General features: G+C 40.0%; 1 pseudogene; it reads right to left on the reverse strand.

Moving 5' to 3' along the window:
- Nucleotides 1-1,875: 1,875 nt before the first annotated feature.
- On the reverse strand, nucleotides 1,876-2,202 carry LOC112617258 (annotated as a pseudogene).
- Between the last annotated feature and the right edge of the window lie 3,507 nt (nucleotides 2,203-5,709).

Raw genomic sequence — 5,709 nt, forward strand, 5'->3', positions numbered from 1 at the left:
TTATTAAAATAAAAATTTAGCCATGTGTGGTGGCATGCATCTGAAGTCGTAGCTACTCAGGAGGCTGAGGTGGGAGGATCACTTGAGCCCAGAAGGTGGAAGCCACAGTGAGTCAAGATCGTTCCATTGCACTCCAGCCTGAGTGACAGAACGAGACAGACCCTGTCTCAAAAAAAAAAAAAAAAAAAAAAAAAAGACAAGACTTAATATATGTGAGCATTTGGTATTTTAGTTGGATGAGAAACTGGGTGAATCCACATTAGGTTTCTATAACTTATAAATAAAAGTCTTTGGATAATACAGACTCTATGATCTTTAAGACTCCCTTGTAGCTTAATAATATCTGATTTCAAAATTAAATAAGACGGGGAACTTCTTAGACAATATTTGAGTGCCCGTAGTTACTATCTTTGACAAGAAGTCAAATAAAAAATATTCTGTAATGATTCACAAAATTTGTCTTCACTCAAACATTCAATCCTGTATAATGTTAAATGTCTTATAGCCAAAATTTAAGCCATAAGACAGACGAAATAAACTGATGTTAATAATCTTGCTCATTTTACAAGATTTCCCCCTTCTTTTTAAAATAAGTTTAAGCTGATCCACTTTAAAATAATTTTTTAAAACCAACTTTTAATTATCCTCAGATAATGATTATTATCTATATTCAACCACAGCACTGTGTCTAGAAAGCCCTGTTAAGATATAGTTACTCTGCATTTTAGGAACACTGTACTTTCTCCCTTTTAAATATTGATTTCATTTTACCAACGTGATGTCCCCATGGTGCACCCTGAGGTGGTGTTTCTTAATTAGTGAATGAATCTGGAGTAGGTCCTACTGAGATATTAGGAATACTCTCCAATTTGACACAGCTGAAGTACACATTTAACATTTTATTCCTGGCTCACTGTAGCAATGACCCATCTCACATATTGTTGATTCAAAAGAATCAAAATCCCATCGGTGTGTTCGCTTTCTGGTACTTGACTGTTGATAGCTCAGAGGTGTTGGTGGTTAATAGTCAACATTCACAAAAATCTTATGAGGCCAAACCTCATAACTTGCCAAGTGCTAAGATGGTTTAAATTTACCATCCCTGAAATAAAGTATTCTTTTCTTTCTGTGGCTTAAAAAGATGTTAGAGAAAGTCTGTTTTGATTTGGAGGATTATATTTAGAAATAAACTAAACAACAGAAACCTTGACACTGCCATTATTAGCTCTACTAGGGGTTTCCTTGTCAATAGCTGGTTGCCTTCTCTTAATTCTATTGCTAGTTTGCCTTTTTTTCAATAGTCAGGTGTTATCTTGCAACTATAACAAAACAAGCTATTTAAATTAATGTGAATGAGAACTGTGATGTATTGGAACAAAACAAGCACTTTTGGGGACTGACCTTGAGTTAATTCCTTGCACCAGCATTTGCATTTCCCGAAGTGTGTTCCAAGAACCCTACTTAGGGAAACATTTCATGTCAGTATTTCTCAGTGTGTAGATCATCTGCATCTGAACTACCTGGGGTGTTAAAGTACAGGCTCCAGGGCTGCTTCTGAGGGGCTTGATAATATGAATTTTCAACAGTTTCTCAGAGTGATTCATATGTACTTTGGCAAAAAGGGATATAGTAAATTTGTGAATTACTTTTTTTTTTTGGTTTTTCCTCTTTTTTTTTTTTGTGTTGTTTTGTTTCAATAAATGTGCACCACGATGTTTCAACAAGTAAGGCAAATCTATGAATGTGAAACCTGCAGTTTGCAATATACCACATTTAGAACCCAGGGTAAGTGAATTAGACAGAGGTGGTGGTCATTCTAATTAAACAATCAGGTAATTTGACGACAAGTTGATTTGCAGCATCAAAAGTCTCCACTTAAAGTTCTTTTTTCTTGATGATCAGAGGTCTCACGTTGACTCCAGTCTCTTCCTTGTGTTTTGTGTGAGACCCATCACAGAATGGGAACTTTTTGGACCTCCAGCAACGGCAGTACACAGTTTTATCTCCCAAATCCTCCATGTCAAAAGCATGTACTATCTTGGGATTGTCTTTCCGGATGTGAAGGTTTATCATAGCTTTATTTCGATGATCCTGAACATAAAATCTTTTGTAAGCTAGATAACCAATTGCAGCTGTCCCAGCAGCAATGGTAACTGCTGTGATCCATTCAACTCATCTGCTGGAACCGGAAGTCAGACTCATGGCGCCGTCGCTTGCAAGGCGTGTGCACTATGACACCGAGCACAAATGGGTTCGTGCGGCCAGCGAGAGTCAAGGTAGGTGCCAGCGGGGTACTAAGGGCACTGACTCCGCGCGGCTACTGCCAAATTACTTTCTTGACTTACAGATTACATTAGCAAATTAAAGTATCTGAAAAGGATCTGCAAAGTCCTGTAGTAGAGACCTGTTTAACTTTTTTAAACCCAGGATTTTCTCATATTGTTTGATTTTTCAGTTTATTTTGTTTTTGTTGAGACAGAGTCTCACTCTCTTGCCCAGGCTGGAGTGGAGGGGTGCAATCTTGGCTCATTGCAACCTCTGCCTCCTGGTTTCAAGATATTCTCCTGTCTCAGCCTCCCAAGTAGCGGGGACTACAGGTATGTGCCACCACACCTAGCTAATTTTTTGTATTTTTAGTAGAGACAGGGTTTCACCAAGTTGGCCTGGCATCAAACTGGTCGCAAACTCCTGGCTTCAAGTGATCCACCCACCTAGGCCTCCCAAAGTGCTGGGATTACCCATGTGAGCCCCACCACGTCCTGCCTCAAATTGTTTTTGATTACAGAGTTCTTTTTTGGGAGGAACATTTGTTAGTTGATCAAATATTATTGGGAAAGGTTACTCTATCTAACAGCATAGTAATTGTAGATTGTCGTAATTGCTTGCTAGTTTGATACTGAGTTACTGTAGTGTCTTGCTATAAGCATTAGACAGACATCTGAGTGTGAATCCTGAATTTTGTACTGTTGGTTTAGTTACCTAGCAGTCATGTTCTCTTAATCCTAAGGGAGATAGAGTGAAAGAGTGAGTTAATACCAGAAACATGGCTAGAAAAATAAACAAGCGTTTCTGAAGAGTGAGGTATGTGAATACTTCTGGCAATGTATTTTGCCCAGACATTCTACCTCCTGACTCTACACCTCTGGAGAAGAGATCTGGTTGCCATTTAACAATAGAGTGTACAAAGGGAGGAGCAAGGAGCTCTTCCAGAAATGCCAGTTGAGTAGAACAATGACAAAGAAGTAAACACATCTAAGCAGGAAATAGGATGGAAGTGAAGTAATTCTTCACTCTGCAGCAGAAGTGGTGAAAGGCAACCCCAGTTTTTCTTCCCACCATTCTCCCATTAGGCACAAACAACACAGAGCCAGGCAGTAAAGAAATGATAAAGGAGGACTGAACTTTAAGGCCTTCTCTGTGTGGTTGGGACTGCCTTTTGCGTGGCTCTAGAACTAGAGGGATGAAGATGGGTCCCGAGTAAAGGAAGCAGGGCACAGGTAAGCTGGAAGGAGAGAGAAGGAGACCTCTGGGTTTCCTTTCAAATTGTCTGGGTTTATTGACCAGGTTAGAGAAGGAGGCCAAATCCTGGGCTTGCTCTTCCCATCCCTGACCACACAAGGCATTTCATTTCTCCATGCTTTTGCACGCCTTGTCTCCTTTGTTTCTTCTTTTCTTTCTTTCCTTCCTTCCTTCCCTTTCCTTCCTTCCTTCCTTCCTTCTTCCTTCCTTCCTTCCGCCCTTCCTTCTCTCTCTCTCTCTCTCTTTCTTTCTTTCTTTTTTTCAGGGTCTCTCTCCTTTACCTAGGCTGGAGTACAGTGGCCTGAACATGGCTCATGGCAGTCTCGACTTCCGGGGCTCAAGCGATTCTTCTGCCTCAGCCTCCCAAGTAGCTGGAACCACAGGTGCACATCACCACTCCTGGCTTGTGTGTGTGTGTGTGTGTGTGTGTGTGTGTGTGTAGAGACAAGTCCTTGCCATCTTGCCCAGACTTGTCTGGAACTCCTGAGCTCAAACCATTCTCCTACCTTGGCCTCCCAAAGTACTGGGATTACAGGCGTTAGTCACTGTGTCCAATCCTGCCTCCTTTATTTCAAATGCCTTTACCTTGCTCTCTCCCACTATCTGCCCATGGAACTTTGCTGATTTTTCTAACTTAACCTCATAATATTATATTAATGGTATGCAGCAAGATTGGGAGCTTTTTGAAGGGCAGAGATAATGTCTTATTTATCTTGAGTATCTTGTGCCAAGCTCAGCTTCTAGAATAAAACAGCTTTTCAGTTAATGTTTGTGGTAGCCAGGGAGATCAGAAATCTTAACAGGATGCCTCTAAATAATCTTTAGAGTACTCATGTAGAGTTCAGTGGTATAGAGCTTTGGAGCTGGAGGCTATCTATCTGTAGACCCTCCTTATTTTACAGATAGGGCAGTGATAGTTCACTCGAGGCAAGTGGTGACCTAGGACTCAAGCCTCCTACCTCTCAGTCCTGTGTTCTTTTGACTCCCCCAAGGTGGTTTGTATAATTAAGAAAACCCCACAAAACTCACACTACCCAATGCTGCATGACCCTTTATGAATTACAGTATAAAGCAACATTTCATTTAATATTTGCATCAGTGAAAAATGCAGAGACATTGAGCTAGAAAGTGATTTAAGGAGGATGTTCTGCCTCCACATAGAATTTGTTCCATTTCTGATTTTTTGCATCCCGTTGTGTGCCTTTCCAATTCTTGGCTTAGCTTGGAAGTTGCAGTTAAAAAATGCTGGGTGAGAAGCTGTTCTCCTGGTACTTTCAACTTTATTGGAAAGAGAAGGTCTCATAAATCACATAAAGGAACTGGGGCCCGTAGGATTGCTTAGTTGCCAAGTGAATTCTGATTGATTGCTTTGGAAAATATGTACATTTTCCAGGAGCTTATCTGAAATAAAATAAAGATTCATACTTTCTCAGACTGAGCTCCCACTCCACCAAATTTCAGTAGTCTGGTCATTTTAATCCAGTGAAAGGACAGTTAAATGAACAGTGTAAGCATTAGAAGTGTAGTAAAAAATGTGAACAACAAAACACAAATGTTATTTCAAATGGGGAAAGGTTTGGAACAACAAAAATGCTCCTAACTAAACATAAAATTAGAACAAGATTCAGTTTTTATGGCTCGCGTTGACTTAAACTTCTGCCTAATAATGGCCAGCATATCAGAGTGGAGAAATTGTTGGGGAAATCATGTTATCAGATGCTGTTATCAATCCCATATCAGGAAGCAGTGTGAATTAGCATTTCAGGAGAACTGAAATTGTGTGTGTCCACAGAGAGTGAAATTAAGTGGGAGAAAAACATTTGGATCTTAATCCTTTGAGGTCACGGAAACTGTTGAAAATCTATGAAAGCTGTGAACCTTCTCCCCATAAAAATTCACATGCATATGAAAGCTTTCAGACCCATGATGCCCATAGGGTGCTGGGACCCTAAGTTAAGTACCTCTTATTTAGCTATTTTTCCTAGAATTTCTGGTTTCTATATGTGGCAGATCTGCCTGGCTGGCACCTGGAACTTCCAGCCCATTCACACACATACACTCTAGGGCCAGGTTGTAGCAAAAAAAAAAAAAAAAAAAAAAAAAAAAAAAAAAAAGTCTTGGGGGAGGGGTGTATTTTTTTTTCCGGGGGGAAAAAAAAAGGCCCTTAAATCCAACAGATTTTTTTTTTTT

The sequence above is a fragment of the Theropithecus gelada genome, unplaced genomic scaffold (assembly GCF_003255815.1).
Source record: "Theropithecus gelada isolate Dixy unplaced genomic scaffold, Tgel_1.0 HiC_scaffold_15987, whole genome shotgun sequence".
Classification (NCBI taxonomy): domain Eukaryota; kingdom Metazoa; phylum Chordata; class Mammalia; order Primates; family Cercopithecidae; genus Theropithecus; species Theropithecus gelada.